General features: G+C 44.4%; 1 protein-coding gene and 3 non-coding genes across 5 annotated transcripts in view; 2 read left to right on the plus strand and 2 right to left on the minus strand.

The window, feature by feature from the left end:
- LOC124556576 (1-phosphatidylinositol 4,5-bisphosphate phosphodiesterase eta-2-like) overlaps positions 1–18,750 on the minus strand; it is a 409,152-nt gene that overhangs the window by 370,865 nt on the left and 19,537 nt on the right. The window lies entirely within an intron of this gene.
- Trnas-cga lies at positions 1,705–1,779 on the minus strand. Its single transcript has one exon. It is a non-coding gene; the product is annotated as a tRNA-Ser (tRNA).
- Trnas-cga lies at positions 1,935–2,009 on the plus strand. The gene has a single exon. It is a non-coding gene; the product is annotated as a tRNA-Ser (tRNA).
- Trnap-cgg lies at positions 2,238–2,312 on the plus strand. Its single transcript has one exon. It is a non-coding gene; the product is annotated as a tRNA-Pro (tRNA).

Here is an 18,750-nt window from a genome sequence, read left to right on the forward strand (position 1 = left end):
CTCCTCTGTTGATGGACTACATTTTCTAAGGACTCTCCCAATGAATCTCAACCTGGCACCCGCCTTACCAACAATTAATTTTATATGATCATTCCACTTCAAGTCGTTCCATACGCATACTCCCAGATATTTTACGGAAGTAACTGCTACCAGTGTTTGTTCCGCTATCATATAATCATACAATAAAGGATCCTTCTTTCTATGTGTTCGCAATATATTACATTTGTCTATGTTAAGGGTCAGTTGCCGCTCCCTGCACCAAGTGCCTATACGCTGCAGATCTTCCTGCATTTCGCTGCAATTTTCTAATGCTGCAACTTCTCTGTATACTATAGCATTATCCGCGAAAATCCGCATGGAACTTCCGACACTATCTACTAGGTCATATATATAGTGAAAAGCAATGGTCCCATAACACTCCCCTGTGGCACGCCAGAGGTTACTTTAACGTCTATAGACGTCTCTCTATTGAGAACAACATGCTGTGTTCTGTTTGCTAAAAACTCTTCAGTCCAGCCACACAGCTGATCTGATATTCCGTAGGCTCTTATTTTGTTTATCAGGCGACAGTGCGGAACTGTATCGAACGCCTTCCGGAAGCCAAGGAAAATGGCATCTACCTGGGAGCCTGTATCTAATATTTTCTCGATCTCATCAACAAATAAAGCGAGTTGGGTCTCACACGATCGCTGTTTCCAGAATCCATGTTGATTCCTACAGATTAGATTCTGGGTTTCCAGAAATGACATGATACGCGAACAAAAAACATGTTCTAAAATTCTACAACAGATCGATGTCAGAGGTATAAGCCTATAGTTTTCCGCATCTGCTCGACGACCCTTCTTGAAAACTTGAACTACCTGTGCTCTTTTCCAATCATTTGGAACCTTCGGTTCCTCTAGAGACTTGCGGTACACGGCTGTTAGAAGGGGGGGGGGGGGGGGCAAGTTCTTTCGCGTACTCTGTGTAGAATCGATCGTGTAATGGGGCTACAAGAAGCTGGACGTCCCTTCTGCGATATTTCAGAAAGCCTTGGCAGGAATGTAGCCACTGTAAATATTTGCTGGGTGCGGTGGTCATGAGAATGTACGGTTGCAAGAAGACCTGGCCACGGTCGGCCACAGGGCACCATCCAGAAGAAAGATCATAGTGCTCGGCGTATGGCTCTGGCGCTTCGTACAGCATCTGCAGCGGCAGTTTGAGCAGCAGTTGGTACCACAGTGACACAACGAACTTCTTACAAATCGATTACTTCAAGGGCAGCTCCGAGCCAGACCCCCCGTAGCGTGCATTTCACTGACCCCAAACCACCGCAATTTGAGACTTCAGTGGTGTCAAGTAAGAAGAGCCCATCTGAAGGTAGGGTAGAAGTCTGTTGTGATTTCTGATGAAACTAGTTCTGCCTCCATGCCAGCGATGGTCGTGTGTTGATTAGGATGAGGCCAGTTGCTGGGGTGCAATTAAACTTTTCGCGTGGTATACACTAGAGCCACACCTAGAGTTATGGTTTAGGGTGCGGTTTCGTATGACAGCAGGAGAACTTTCGTGGTTATCCCACGCCTCTGCCTGTTAATTTGTTCGTCAGTGTGGCGATTCGACGTGTTGTGCTGACATTCATGACCAGCATTTCATGGGTTGTTTTCCAACACGATAACGCTCGCCCATATACCACTGCTGTAAAACTTCCTGGCGGATTAAAACTGTGTGCCGGGCCGAGAGTCGAACTCGGGACCTTTGCCTTTCGCGGGCAAATGCTCTACCAACTGAGCTACCCAAGCACGACTCACGCCCCGTCCTAACAGCTTTACTTCTGCCAGTATCTCGTCTCCTACCTTCCAAACTTTAAAGAAGCTCTCCTGCGAAACCTTGCAGAACTAGCACTCCTGAAACGAGGTACTGGCAGAAGTAAAGCTGTGAGGACGGGACGTGAGTCGTGCTTGGGTAGCTCAGTTGGTAGAGCATTTGCCCGCGAAAGGCAAAGGTCCCGAGTTCGAGTCTCGGCCCGGCACACAGTTTTAATCTGCCAGGAAGTTTCGTATCAGCACACACTCCTCTGCAGAGTGAAAATCTCATTCTGGAAACATCCCCCAGGCTGTGGCTAAGCCATGTCTCCGCAATATCCTTTCTTTCAGGAGTGCTCGTTCTGCAAGGTTTCCCAGGAGAGCTTCTGTAAAGTTTGGAAGGTAGGAGACGAGGTACTGGCAGAAGGAAAGCTGTGAGGACGGGGCGTCAGTCGTGCCTGGGTAGCTCAGTTGGTAGAGCATTTGCCCGCGGAAGGCCAAGGTCCCGAGTTCGAGTCTCGGCCCGGCACACAGTTTTAATCTGCCAGGAAGTTTCATATCAGCGCACACTCCGCTCCAGAGTGAAAATCTCGTTTTGGACCACTGCTGTAATCTAACATGCTCTACAGAGTGTCGACATATTGACTTGGCCTGATCGATCAACACATCTGTCTCCAATCGAGCTTATATGGGACACACTCGGACGACAACTCCAGCGTCATCCACAACCAGCATTAACCATCCCGTATTGACCGACAATGTACAACAGGCATGGAACTTCATCCCACAAACTGACATCCGGCACCTGTACAACACAATGCATGCACGTTTGCAAGCTTGCATTCAATATTCTGGCGCCGGTCGCTGGTGGCCGAGCGGGTCTAGGCGCTTCAGTCTGGAACCACGAGACCGCTGCGGTCGCAGGTTCGAATCCTGCCTCGGGCATGGATGTGTGTGATGTCCTTAGGTTAGTTAGGTTTAAGTAGTTCTAAGTTCTAGGGACTGATGACCTCAGATGTTAAGTCCCATAGCGCTCAGAGCCATTTGAATCAATATTCTGGCAGTTACAACGGTTATTAATGTTCTAACATTTCACATTTCCAATGGCTTACCCCACACTTACATTAACCTGTGATCTTGCGATGTTAATCACTTAAATATGTTAACTATACAACTGTGCTCCGAAAATTTCATTATTCTACATTAATTATATTTTGGTGGTGCAGTGTTTTTCAGTCAATATTTTTACCAACACAACAATGAAAAAAATCACATGACTCGGACTAACATATCACGCGATATTATAAAATTCCCATTAATTTTTTAACGCAGTGCAGGGTGAACGCGAATAAAATTTCTGAGGTTCTTTAGTGACATTTTCTAAGCATTTTCGTATAAGGGATCCGTAATATCCTGTGGCTAGTTATAGTTTAGTAATACAATCATGATTTATTCGGTTTGTTACCCCAGTCAACTTCGTTTCTGTGAAAATAGCTTCACAAAAATGAAAAAGCCTGTAATACGCAGTTAGCGAACACAAAAACACTAAACACAGAAAACTGTAACAACAGGTGTAGAACTATTATGATGTGGTTCCCGTCGTTGCGATAACAGCTCAGCACAGCATTCAGCGAACACATATAGGAGATGCACATAGGCCAACTTTTCACCAGCAAACCTATCCATTCCCCTTAACGTACAACGTACACCGATGGGAAAACAATCCCGTGACAGAACCAAGAAATCTATAATGCAAGCTTGAGGGCACGAGGCATTACCGTCGTCAACATCAACAACTGTAAGTGAATGGAGCAAATTTTTTCCAAAGAAGACACACAGAGCATTATTGTCAAAAATTTTCAGTGCCATATAGGTACGAAGATAAATGGGGATAACAAATCAAACGGAATTCTCTTACTCTGTAACTAGTCACAGGTGACCAAGAGTCCCTTAAACAAAAATACTTAGAAAATGTCCCTGAACAACATCCGAAATTTTGTCACTGGAGTTCGGGTTCACCATGCAGTATTTTCTTATCTCTGATCTAATTACTAATTTTACCTCCCGTTTCGTCCATTGTAATTGTATTTCCATTGCTCATATTCTGTCACAATTTTATCGGACACGTTGCAATTTCATGAACTGAAACAAGATGCGTCCTAGCACCCCGTTCCTTCATATAGTCCATTTGAACCACAAAGCCGCGCAGGGGTAGCCGCACTGACTTGGGAGCCTTGTCACGGTTCGCGCGGTTCCCCCCGTCGGAGGTTCTAGTCCTCCCTCGGGCATGGGTGTGTGTTAGTTTAAGTTAGATTCAGTAGTGTGTAAGTCTAGGGACCGTTGACCTCAGCAGTTTGGTCCCATAGAACCTTACCACCAATTTCCAAAAATTTGCACCACAAAGTTCTTGTCATTCTGATTCAATTCACAAACTTTTATGAATGAAGACGACATTTTTTTATTCGTTGAACTCAACTAAGGAGAGACTTTTAACTTATTTAGCACGTTTTTCCTTCTTTTCTTCGCAGTATCTCTTCCGTAGTCAACTGTGTTTTTTAGCGTTATTTTCCCATCCTTACTTTTCTCGGATAGGCAGCTCAATAAGTTGGTGTTTGAGAATTAGGGCACTAAATTTCGTTCTATCTTGAATGATTTCTTCATGCATACCAATTTCTTATAGTCTTCATTAACTTATATTAGCCATTTGTTGTGGTTTTTCAAAGATAATATCAAGTTTTTTTTTGCCGCCTATTCTATACAGGGTGTTACAAAAAGGTACGGACAAACTTTCAGGAAACATTCCTCACACACAAATAAAGAAAATATGTTATGTGGACATGTGTCCGGAAACGCTTAATTTCCATGTTAGAGCTCATTTTAGTTTCGTCAGTATGTACTGTACTTCCTCGATTCACCGCCAGTTGGCCCAATTGAAGGAAGGTAATGTTGACTTCGGTGCTTGTGTTGCCATGCGACTCATTGCTCTACAGTACACCAGCCGGGCACTGCTGGAGGTATCAGGTGCACCTCACCCAGCATCGTCTTACCTGTCGAGTCCAGCAATGTCGCTGACATTAGCAGTGGCATAACACCACCACTCAGCCATGTTGCGCTCCGTCAGCTCAGCATTGGGCGCATGTGTTTCCACACGTTGGGTACTCTTTCCATGATATAGTGTATGAGGACTTGACTTATTCTACTCATTATGTTCCTCCAATTTTCTTCCTAATAACATTTGCACAATGGTTCATCAACATGCCGTAGTTTCTTTGTATCTTGCCAGTAAATGATGTGACAAAAATATGCATAGAGTGATACATACAGCCCGCATCTCGTGGTCGTGCGGTAGCGTTCTCGCTTCACACGCCCAGGTTCCCGGGTTCGATTCCCGGCGGGGTCAGGGATTTTCTCTGCCTCGTGATGGCTGGGTGTTGTGTGCTGTCCTTAGGTTAGTTAGGTTTAAGTAGTTCTAAGTTCTAGGGGACTTATGACCACAGCAGTTGAGTCCCATAGTGCTCAGAGCCATTTTTTGATACATACATACATATACAGGGTGTTACAAAAAGGTATGGCCAAACTTTCGGGAAACATTCCTCACACACAAATAAAGAAAAGATGTTATGTGGACATGTGTCCGAAAATGCTTAATTTCCATGTTAGAGCTCATTTTAGTTTCGTCAGTATGTACTGTACTTCCTCGATTCACCGCCAGTTGGCCCAATTGAAAGAAGGTAATGTTGACTTCGGTGCATGTGTTGACATGCGACTCATTGCTCTACAGCACTAGTAGCGTCAAGCACATCAGTACGTAACATCAACAGGTTAGTTTTCATCACGAACGTGGTTTTGCAGTCAGTGCAATGTTTACAAATGCGGAGTTGGCAGATGACCATTTGATGTATGGATTAGCACGGGGCAATAGCCGTGGCGCGGTACGTTTGTATCGAGACAGATTTCCAGAACGAAGGTATCCCGACAGGAAGACGTTCGAAGCAATTGATCGGCATCTTAGGGAGCACGGAACATTCCAGCCTATGACTCCCAATTGGGGAAGACCTAGAACGGCGAGGACACCTGCAATGGACGAGGCAATTCTTCGTGCAGTTGACGATAACCCTAATGTCAGCGTCAGAGAAGTTGCTGCTGTACAAGGTAACGTTGACCACGTCACTGTATGAAGAGTGCTACGGGAGAACCAGCTGTTTCCGTACCATGTACAGGCACTATCAGCAGCTGATTGGCCTCCACGGGTACACTTCTGCGAATGGTTCATCCAACAACGTGTCAATCCTCATTTCAGTGCAAATGTTCTCTTTGCGAATGAGGCTTCGTTCCAACGTGATCAAATTGTAAATTTTCACAATCAACATGTGTGGGCTGACGAGAATCCGCACGCAATTGTGCAATCACGTAATCAACACAGATTTTCTGTGAACGTTTGGGCAGGCATTGTTGGTCATGTCTTGATTGGGCCCCATGTTCTTCCACCTACGCTCAATGGAGCACGTTATCATGATTTCGTACGGGATACTCTACCTGTGCTGCTAGAACATGTGCCTTTACAAGTACGACACAACACGTGGTTCATGCACGATGGAGCTCCTGCACATTTCAGTCGAAGTGTTCGTACGCTTCTCAACAACAGATTCGGTGACCGATGGATTGGTAGAGTCGGACCAATTCCATGGCCTCCACGCTCTCCTGACCTCAGCCCTCTTGACTTTCATTTATGGGGGCATTTGAAAGCTCTTGTCTACGCAACCCCGGTACCAAATGTAGAGACTCTTCGTGTCGTATTGTGGACGGCTGTGATACAATACGCCATTCTCCAGGGCTGCATCAGCGCATCAGGGATTCCGTGCTACGGAGGGTGGATGCATGTATCCTCGCTAACGGAGGACATTTTGAACATTTCCTGTAACAAAGTGTTTGAAGTCACGCTGGTACGTTCTGTTGCTGTGTGTTTCCATTCCACGATTAATGTGATTTGAAGAGAAGTAATAAAATGAGCTCTAACATGTAACATAAGCGTTTCCGGACACATGTCCACATAACATCTTTTCTTTCTTTGTGTGTGAGGAATGTTTCCTGAAAGTTTGGCCGTACCTTTTTGTAACACCCTGATGGCCATAAAACTCTAATCGCCGTTTTCTGATTATATGTATGATTTCATTTTGTAGCATAGTAGATCTCCTATGAGAAAATAATGTCTTATGAAATGAAATAAAATCTGGCACCGGCTGCAATTGGGGTTTAATATGAATTCAAAGGCGACAACTGAAAATTTGTACCGCACTAGGACTCTAACCCGGGTTTCCCGCTTTACCCGAGCGGTCGCCTCAACCGCTTTTTTTTCAGGTCATCTATCATACCAAATATTCTTTTTTTGTTGTTTGTTTAGATCACATATGGCGCCCTCCAGGCGAAAAATAATGACGTGTAATTAGCATCAATAACAGACAAAACGCAAAGGAAATTAAAGAAAACGCCCTCCTGGCAGAACAAACAAAATAGTATCCGCGTCCCGCCAACTTGTGGGTAGACGCACTCTGAATCCCAAGGCAGTCAGGCATGTTCCAGGCACATCTTCGAGAAGAATATTGCATTTTGCCGGTACACTGAACCGAGTGCTGGTATTACACAATCACACTGAAATCACCTTCTCATGCCTGCGATACCCCAGTTGCACAGGGGACCGAAAAAGGCACTACCCAAAAAGTTGAAAGTACTGACGGTATCGCGAATGGTGCACGAGAAGAGTAAAGCGATCTTGCAGGAACATCCAAAAATCAAGAATACTCTTATCGTCATCTTATCATTTAGCTGCAATATAGCAGGTCAGCAACTGGAAACAGTTAATTCCATAAATTATCTGGGAGTACGCATTAGGAGTGATTTAAAATGGAATGACCATATAAAGTTGATCGTCGGTAAAACAGATGCCAGACTGAGATTCATTGGAAGAATCCTAAGGAAATGCAATCCGAAAACGAAGGAAGTAGGTTACAGTACGCTTGTTCGCCCACTGCTTGAATACTGCTCAGTTGTGTGGGATCCGTACCAGATAGGGTTGATAGAAGAGATAGAGAAGATCCAACGGAGAGCAGCGCGCTTCGTTACAGGATCATTTAGTAATCGCGAAAGCGTTACGGAGTTGATAGAGTGGAAGACTCTGCAGGAGAGACGCTCAGTACCTCGGTACGGGCTTTTGTTGAAGTTTCGAGAACATACCTTCACCGAAGAGTCAAGCAGTATATTGCTCCCTCCTACGTATATCTCGCGAAAAGACAATGAGGATAAAATCAGAGAGATTAGAGCCCACACAGAGGCATACCACAATCCTTCTTTCCACGAACAATACGAGACTTGAACAGAAGGGAGAACCGATAGAGGTACTCAAGGTACCCTCCGCCACACACTGTCAGGTGGCTTGCGGAGTATGGATGTAGATGTAGATGAAATAAGAGATCGAGAGGCCTTTTATACAGGTCACAGCGTTGGTCTTCGTACGTGGGAAATAAGTCTCATCTGGGAACAGAAGTGATTTCGGTGTAATGTCATGGGGAGCCGTACGTAGAAGAAAGGCGAGCATCTTCTGAATCATCTGCCACACCTCTGTAGAAGAGCCACACATCAATCGATGTTCGTCCGTATCAAGCGTGTGACAACGAGGGCACAGCGGCGAATCTGTCATTTTTATCGCATGTGGACGAATTTGTGTCATGTATTTCCCATTAGCGAGCAGATAACAGATCGCACGAGCGCTCGTGTCGAACAGGACATCGTGCACACACGCCAAACCACGGGCCACGCGATCGTAGGATATCGGCTTTCCACAACATTCCGAGTATGATTTCTCATCATTAGGCGGTAAACATTATGTGCCGTAGGGTTCCTGGTATTAGACAAGTCGACATGGACATAACTGTATTTGATGAAAAGGGTCCTGATATGTGAGAGAGAGGAAGAAATGTAGGCTACTGCAACGTGGCCACTCGAGAGGGAGGGGCCAGTTCGTCAATCAGGCTTCCCGATAATCCGGTTCGGCGGCGGGTCCACGACTTAACCATTGTACTTGCATAAAGGGCAGCTGTTTTCGGTTCCCATTGGAGAGGCACGTCCTTTCGTCTACTAATCGCACGGTTTTGCGGAGCGGTCGCAAAACACAGTGAACAGAGACGTCAATGAACGAACGGACATACCATAACTTTGCGAAAATAAAGAAAGTAAACTTTTCACTCGAGGGAAGACTTGAACCAAGGACCTCTCGTTCCGTAACTGCTCACGCTAACCACGGGACCACGGCGCTCCTGAGCTCACACTATCCTTGATGTTGCCTATCTTGCGCATGGACAACTCAGTTTGTATATTTTGCTTATTTTTTTCATAGTTCCACAGAACTTCTTCCTGTTTTCTCGATTTATCTGTGTTCAGTTTTTCAAGGCCGATCCACTGCGCCAACTTATAACTAAATCTGAGGGGAGTGCGATGGGGAGGTTCCCTTGTCAGAAGAGATTGTGTTGCGCCACTACAGGGATTGCCATTTTGTTTCCGGTTCGAAGTGATGAACCCATGTTTCATCGCCTGTGACGATGTTCGACAAAAAATTGTCACAATCAGCCTCATAATGCGCAAGCAATTCCTCACAGATAGCCCTTTGTTGTTCTTTATGGTCGTCTGTTAAGCAGCGCGCAACCCAGTGGGCACATACTTCAACTGGTGGACGAGTGTTTCAGCACCACCAACAGAAACGTCCAGTCTAGTTCAGCTGAAAGGTGTTTCATTGTCGTCTGTCGATCACCTCGAGTGAGAGTGTCCGCACCTTCCAACATTGCAGGAGCCACAGCTGCGTGCGACCGGCACGCGGGAGATCGGACAGGTTTTCGCGACCTTGTGGCTACGATGACAAGGCCTCGCCCAACGACTCACTGTACCTTTGTTCACTGCCAGGTAGCTGTATACATTCTGCACGTGCCAATGAATCTCTGCGATACTCTGGTTTTCCGCCAAACGAAAGTCAATGACAGCTCTCTGCTTGCAACGCATCTCCGTTACAGACGCCATTTTGAAGGTTACGTATAGCGCCGCCACCTGTCGAAACTTCATGAAACTAGAGGGGCTCAAGCGGGGATATTCCGCCATGTTCCACAACAAATTCTGCATTTGTTCAATCGAAAATGGCCAAGAACAGAAATATGTTACATTACTTATTGATCGCCCTTCGTATATATGTGTGTATGGTGTCATCTGTTGGACATGTCCAAAAGAATAGACACCACATATGTTTAAAAAAAATGATTTTCTTTGATCTATAATCGCACTTTTAGTTCGTATAATGACTACCAGTGTCGATACCGATTACGACCATCAGGCCACCCTACGATCAAAAAATCACAATACATACTTGAAATATTGTTTCAGAAACAGTAAAAAATATATTTCTTTATGACAGTAACTCAGGTCTGAAGTCCAACTTTAAAATATAGCAGCCCCTAACCCTTGGCGCATAATTCTCAAGCCCGTTTCCCCAAGAACGTTTGTCGTATTCTAAAAGTGAACGTCAGTACTATTGTTTAAATAGACTCAGATTGCTGTGAAAAGTGATGAGTGACATCTATGTGCAGAGCACAAGCTCGGAATGAGTGAAGCATGGGGAACGAAATCGACAGTGCACTTTCAAAGGAACCATCCTGGTATTTATCTTGACCGATTTAGGGAAATCACGGAAAACCTAAATCTTGGTGGTCGGAGGTGGATTTGAACCGTCGTCCTTCCGAAAGCGAGTCTGAAGGACTTACCACTGCGCCACCTAGTTTTGTGCAGATGTTACCCTCATGTTGAATTTCTGTCTTAATCCTGGTGGCACTGTATGGCTATAAGCGATGAGAATACACTACAGCCATAATTTCCTTGTGCATTGGCAACTTAAAACAGTGAGTTGAATCCATTTAAAACATCATGGCACTTTAAACTTCCTGGCAGATTAAAACTGTGTGCCAGACTGAGACTCGAACTCGGGACCTTTGCCTTTCGCGGGCAGGTGCTCTACCATCTGAGCTACCCAAGCACGACTCACGCCACGCCCTCACAGCTTTACTTCTGCCAGTATCTCGTCTCCTACCTTCCAAACTTCACAGAAGTTCTCCTGGCTAAGCCATGTCTCTGCAATATAATTTCTTCCAGGAGAGCTAGTTCCGCAAGGTTCGCAGGAGAGCTTCTGTGAAGTTTCCAAGGTAGGAGACGAGATACTGGCAGAAGTAGAACTGAGGACCGGGCGTGAGTCGTGCTTGTGTAGCTCAGATGGTAGAGCACTTGCCCGCGAAAGGCAAAGGTCCCGATTTCGAGTCTCGGTCCGGCACACAGTTTTAATCTGCCAGGAAGTTTCATTTCAGCGCACACTACGCTGCAGATAGATAATCTCATTCTTGATCATGGTACTTGATAAAAGTGCCCCTGTCACCTTAAAGTCAATTTGTACGTCAATCATTTAAAACATTGTTAACAGTGGGATATTTTAGACTAAATACCATATAAACTGATGTGCAAAACTTAAGGAGGAAAGTAACTTTAACATGACGTGTCACTACCAACTAACACAGCTCGGTATTAGCCGGCCGGTGTGGCCGAGCGATTCTAGGCGCTTCAGTCTGGAACCGCGCGCCCGCTACGGTCGCAGGTTCGAATCCTGCCTCGGGCATGGATGTGTGTGATGTCCTTAGGTTAGTTAGGTTTAAGTAGTTCTAAGTTCTAGGGACTAATGACCTCAGATGTTAAGTCCCATAGTGCTCAGAGACATTTTTGCATAGCTCGGTAAAACTTAGAAAGAAACGCTACAGTCTAGCACATAAGTATCTCAAAGAAATACGCAATGAGACGAACAGAAATGGCACTTTTATTCAGACACTATAATTACACTGAAGTCACCACGATTTATGATGGTCCCCTGGACATTACAAAAGGCGGCACACGGTTCTTAGTAGGATGTGTGATCACCAGGGACGGCAATTCTTGCTCTGCAACTTGTTCCCATGCTGGCCACAATGTTAGTAGGGAGTTCTTGTGGTAAGGCTTTCCAGTCCTTCACCAACGCGATTCACCACTGCAGAATGGTCATTGGTGCAAGTGGACTTGTTGTGATACATTGGTTGGTTGATTTGGGGAAGGGGACAGCGAGGTCATCGGTCCTAACGGATTAGGGACGCATGGGGAACGAAGTCGGCCGTGCCCTTTCCAAGGAACCATCCCGGCATTTGCCTGAAGCGATTTAGGGTTGTTGTTGTTATTTGGGGGAAGAGACCAAACAGCGAGGTCATCAGTCTCATCGGATTAGGGAAGAAATATAGGGAAATCACGGAAAACCTAAATCAGGATGGCCGGACGCGGGATTGAACCGTCGTCCTCCCGAATGCGAATCCAGTGTGCTAACCACTGCACAACCTCTCTCGGTTGTTGTTATATACTTTTTCAAATGGAACAATGCCTATTGGCATTAAAAAATTAAAAGTAGGGTAAATTAGAACATCAGTGGTGTATGTTGCTGGATACTAGTGTGAGTCGTTATGAGATATCGTATTGTGAAAAGTTCCCACAACGACACTTGCGCAGTACCTGTGGTAGCACACGCTAAAGAACAACACAAGTGCATACCCTAGTTATGTGGATTCTGATCAGTAACGAGGCATTTGACCATCACAGGTTATATTCAAGATGACCATCGGCAGCGGCAATACACGCATCCAGTCTGTTATGGAACGACTGCCGCACACGTGCTAGCATTTCAGCAGAGATGTCCGAGCAGGCTACAGTAATACTTCGTTGCGTATCATCGGGTGTAGTTTGTATGCCCTTGTAGACAGCGTCTTTCAGCTTTGCCCACGGAACAAAGTCTACAGGCGTCAAATCCGGGGAACTGGCTGGCCAAAGTACAGATTCTCTGCGTCCAGTCCAACGATTTGGAAACAATTCGTGAAGACCTGCTGCAGTACTTCGTGCCCTATGGTTTGGACAGCCATCATATTGATAACACATGTTCCTCCTAGTCTGTAGAGGAACGTCTTCCATCATCCCTCAGTGGTCCCAAACATAAACAGGAATGTTACAAGTTATCACGCCACGAACTTCTGCGTATGCTGATTAATATATTACTATATTCCAATTCTTGAACTAGCAAATTTGTGCATGTTATATTAACACCAGGTGCGTCTTAATGATGTACGTGTTCCGTCTGAGCTTGCTTAAGGGCGTATGTAATTGCTAAAGGAAAGAAAAGAAAGTATAGGACGAAAAGAGTTTCAACTCAGGTTGAAAATATTTCGAAAGCAGTGTATTTTTCCATACTGCTAAGAAAATTGCATTTCCAGCTGTAGTACTTTATCTATCCTCAGTAACTCTAAGAGTATTTGTTGGAAAAATCAGCAACCAGTTGCACAAAAGAAATTTTATTTCTTGACTGGTTTCAGGCGCCTGTTGTCCTTCTACAGAAGATGGTCTGTCAGGATGCTGCGATACTTGCGCTTGTTCAATATACGTCTATGAAACATGGGCCTATGAGCTGATGACTTACTATCCTACACCGCACACTGGACTCGCATTCGGGAGGACGACGGTTCAATCCCACGTCCAGCCATCGTGATTTAGGCTTTCCGTGATTTCCCTAAATCGCTTCAGGCAAATGACGGGATGGTTCCTTTCACACGGCCGACTTCCTTCCCAAATCCGACGGGACCGATGACGTCGCTGTTTGGTCTCTTCCCCCAAATCAATCCGATCCTAAACCGCACGTTACGCTCCATGGACGCTGACGTTCCACCTAACTAAGCCAGCGGGTATTGTCAGCAGACCAATAGAACATGTTTCGGCGGTTTACCTAGTCATGATTGGGAAACGTGGCTTCATCACTAAACAAGATACATGATACACCTGGAGTACCCTTCCTTAATGCCCACCTACAGAAGTTAACACGTTTCGCATAATTGTTTCCATACAGCTCTAGTTGGCGAGACATGTGTCAGAGATGGAACCTATGTCGTTGGAGAATGTGTAGGACACTTGCCTGAGTAATGCCACTTCCTCGACGACTGCAGCAAAGAATATTAATTTCCTCCTCTCTTGTCGTCAGTTGTTTCCTTCTGTTACGTTGTCTATGTGTTGCATTACCATTTTCATGTAACTGGTTGAAGAGGTTGGTAAATAACTGCCAAGATGGGTGACGTCTATTGGGACATCTTGGCGCATACACCGTACAAGAACGAATTGCATTCTTCCTACACTCTCCATACAGCCGGCGCATGTGACCGAGCGGTTCTAGGCGCTACAGTCGGGAACCGCGCGACCACTACGGTCGCAGGTTCGAATACTGCCGCTGGCATGCATGTGTGTGGTGTCCTTAGGTTACTTAGGTTTAAGTAGTATTAAGTTCTAGGGGACTGATGACCTCAGCTCTTTAAGTCCCACAGTGCTCAGAGCCATTTGAACCATTTCTCCATACACCATGAGCATGTCAGCTTCTTTCTGCACTGGAAAACTCCATCGTCCACGCACGACCAACTTCTTGGACTGTCACAAACTAACTGACTAGCAAGTCACAAAACATTCAACGATCACACAAGCGCCAACCGCTGTGACCAAGTGGTTCTAGACGCTTCAGTCCGGAACCGCGCGACCGCTACGGTCGCAAGTTCGAATCCTGCCTCGGGTATGGATGTGAGTGATGTCCTTAGGTTAGTTAAGTTTAAGTAGTTCTAAGATCTAGGAGACTGATGATCTCAGATTTTAAGTCCCATAGTGCTCAGAGCCATTTGAACCATTTTTTTGAACACACAAGCACACTGTAAGCAAACATAACAACATCATACCTAGCAACTACGCGCGTTGAGTCGCACAAAAATGTGTCGGTGTGGTAACTTTTCAAAACACGATATCTCATAACGACTCGCGCTAGAATCCTGCAACAAACAACTAGAATACTGCAACAAACACCACTGACATTCTAACTTCCCTAGGCATTGTTCCACGTAGAATGGGTTTTTCTGCACAAAAAATACACTGTATAAGTATTATCAAATCTGTTTATTGGCTAATAATACGAGCCCATGACTACCAACACATTCTGTGAAACCCTGTATATTCATGTAGGTTGGCCAATAATGATTACATTCCTTCATTTATTTACTGCGGGACTAGATTCGGGTGCATACGACCATCATCACTGGTATCTACATTACAGAAGACATATTTTTCGAAATACTTTTACCTCCAGTGTATAGCGTTTCGAAGTATTTAATACGACTGCTATTTTTTCATATAATATTGGTTTCTTAGCGTATATCAAAGACATTTGTCAATAACAATCATATACTATCTATGATAAGACAGTTTTAATCATTACATTAATTTTATATAGTTCGTCATTGTTAATGGCGATGTGCTTGATATGCCGACCGAGGTGGCCGAGCGGTTCTAGGCGCTTCAGTCCGGAACCGCACGTCTGCTACGGTCGCAGGTTCGAATCCTGCCTCGGGCATGGATGTGTGTGATGTCCTTAGGTTAGTTAGGTTTAAGTAGTTCTAAGTTCTAGGGGACTGATGTCCTCAGATGTTAAGTCCCATAGTGCTCAGAGCCATTTGATGTGCTTGACATCCAAATATCAATACGAATACCTAAACAGAGGAATTTATTTCAACGTTATAAGTTTATTACAATATTGCTGAAATTTTCCACGTATTACACTTTTTAAGTCGGTATGTTCGTACAAGATAATGTCAGAATCTTCCGTCAAATATGAGAAAATTTCTATTTCTTCTAAAACTTTTCGCAAGCTACATTTCTCGTCCGTGTGTAGGATTGATAGGCATTGTGATTTGTCATTGGCCGTGTGCTTTTGTTCTTTTCGGGGTGAGCTAAATGAAGAGAGGTTCATAACAGTGAGATTCAGATGGTCTCTGAATCTTTCCTACGTATATATGCTCACAACTGTCGCATTTTAACTTGTAAACAACAGATCGGATTAATTTACGGGTTTATTCTGTTGAATGACAGTTTCGTGATCATGCTGCGTCGTGTATTCTGACGCTCATTCTCAGGTAGATTTTTTAGAGTGCAAGATGACTTTATCTGACTTCTCCCCAATATGGTATGACAGTGAACCGAGCTTTTTAGTTAACATATGTTTATGCTAGGATAACACTGTCTTTTATTGCCGTGTAGTTCTTCAGTACACATTTTGTCTACTAAGATAGGATAGTAGCCATTCTTTTATGATATCTCTGTATGCCTCGTCGTACCTTTGACTGCCACAACTTATTCTTGATGCGCAGTTCGCTGCAAGTACCTTGCAACACTGGTAAGTATAAATAACATAAACAGCAACACAGGAAGTTTGCAAGTAAGCTGAGGTCGTTTCGAGGCTCGCTCTTAAGATTCGGCCCCTCCGCCCTTCCCCCGTTTTGTCGCGCATCCGTCAATTGGTGTGAGAAGGCCAGCCCCGGGGTTACACAACCTGCGACCGCCAGCCGCGCGTCCTCTACTCGACGGGCGCTGATAACCTCGCTGTTGTGCGCCCTAAAACACTAATCATCATCATCATCCTCTACTCGTTTCTACGCGTCTCTTATACAGGAAAGCACGTCTAGAAACGCAATAGCAAACGAGTACATTTTGTCAGCGGAAAATATACTGGCTTTGCACACTCGGTAGAGAATGTTAAATTCTCTACTGAGTATGCAAAGCCGGTCGATTTTCTCCTCTAACTGTCGACATTAGTCTTAGCGAACGACTGTACGTGATTCATTCCGGATGTTGAACATTGCGACAATGTAAATGGAGATGCTTCAACAAGGGAAATACACGAACTGTAACGGCTAAAACAAAACATAAACTATTTTAACATACGGAGATGTTTCTGTTGTATCAGTCATCAAGATCATTTATCTATTCTACATTTATGTTCTATGTACAAACAATGTTTGAAGAATAACGTATCTAAGGAATCTAAAGAAGCACAATTCCATGAAGAAATAATACCGCCTTTTAGACAATTATGACCAATAGATTGATAAGTCATAAATGAGGTTCTATTTACCAAAAGCTAAACGTTTGCTTGGAACAATATGTGTTGACACAAGTAGCACTTGTTGTTGTGGCTGTTGTTGTGGTATTCACTCCGAAGACTGATTTGGTGCAACTCTTCACGGTAGTCTATACCGCGCAACTCTCTTCATCTCTGAATAACTGCTGACCTACATCCATTTGAATCCGCTTACTGTATTCATCCCATAGTCTTCCTCTAAAATTTTATCCTCACATTTCCCTCCATTAGTAACCTGACGATACCTTGATGCCTCAGGTTATGTCCTATCAACCGATCCCTTCTTTCAGTCAAGTTCCGCATTAAACTTCTTTTTCCCCCAATTCAATTCAATATCTTCGCATTAGCTACTAGTTCTACCTCCCTAATAATATTTCTATAGCGTCACATTTCAAAACTTCTATTCCCTTCTTGTCCGAGCTGTTAATCGTCCACATTTCACTTCCGTGCAAGGCTACAAGAAAGGCAAACCCACATCTATAGCATTTACAGAAAGCTTTTGACAATGCTGAATGAATACAACTTTGGAAATACTGAAGAAAGCAGGGATAAGATCCCGTTAGCGAAAGCTCACCTACCAAATAATACGGAAACCAGACTGTAGTTATAAGAGCCGAAAAACATGAAAGGAAAGCAGTGGTTGAGAAGGGAGCGAAACAGGTTTTGTTATCCCTGTGATACAAAAATTGGAGTTAAGTATGGGAATTGAGGAATTAAGAACGACAGAGCTTATTAAGGGCCAAAGCAAACTTCATAACATATGTCCTTGAACACTTTTGTGTGGTACAGTGTTGCGAAGTGAAACAACATTCCAAAACTTCGACAATTATTTGTTAGAGAAAGTATATACATACAAGCACATCAAACAGTATTTACAAGGGAATAAATAGAGCCTCTACGCCTTATCCACTATGTTTTTTACGTAATTAAAACTTCATAACCAACTGTATTTTCCTCCCTCATTCGAGCTAACTTTTTCACTTAAAAAGTTATTTAATGACAACTGCTTCATCGTGGTGGCCGAGCGGTTCTAGGCGCCTCAGTCTGGAACCGCGCGACCGCTACGGTCGCAGGTTCGAATCCTGCCTCGGGCATGGATGTGTGTGATGTCCTTAGGTTAGTTAGGTTTAATTAGTTCTAAGTTCTAGGGGACTGATGACCTCAGCTGTTAAGTCCCATAGCGCTCAGAGCCATTTAAACCAACTGCTTCATCAACATAATGTCATTAATGCACAGTGTAAGCATCAGCTCTGTTCTGTTAGATATTTTTTCTCTGTCAGGTAGCTCGCCTCGCTTATGGAAGACAACTCAATGGAAGAAATATACAAGCTGTCATGGAACATTTGCAATTTTTCACGATAACAAAGCAAAATAATAAAATAAAGATGAAGAAGAAACACTAGCACAAAATCCACTGTTATAAAAAGAGTGAGCGCAGCGGAAACAGGTTAAATTCCGATGTTAGCAGACGATGACGCCGTCAAAACTTCCTTCCCGAGGAACCTTGACGGTGACGTGAAGTGACGTGTCGTGACTTGACGGCAGGGGTGTATTGGCATTAAAGCACTGTGCTGGTCAAACGAATCGTTGGGTTGAGGATGGCTTTTAGTTTTACTGTATAATTTTTTTAATCAGTAAGTTACGCAGTATACACTATGTTATCAAAAGTATTCGGACACCTGGCTGAAAATGACTTAAATGTTCGTGGCGACCTCCATCGGTAATGCTGGAATTCAATATGGTGTTGGCTCACCCTTAGCCTTGATGACACCTTCCACTCTCGTTGCCAAACGTTCAATCAGGTGCTGGAAGGTTTCTTGGGGAATGGCAGCCCATTCTTAACGGAGTGCTGCACTGAGGAGTGGTATCGATGTCGGTCGGTGA

Source organism: Schistocerca americana, chromosome X, assembly GCF_021461395.2.
Source record: "Schistocerca americana isolate TAMUIC-IGC-003095 chromosome X, iqSchAmer2.1, whole genome shotgun sequence".
NCBI lineage: Eukaryota > Metazoa > Arthropoda > Insecta > Orthoptera > Acrididae > Schistocerca > Schistocerca americana.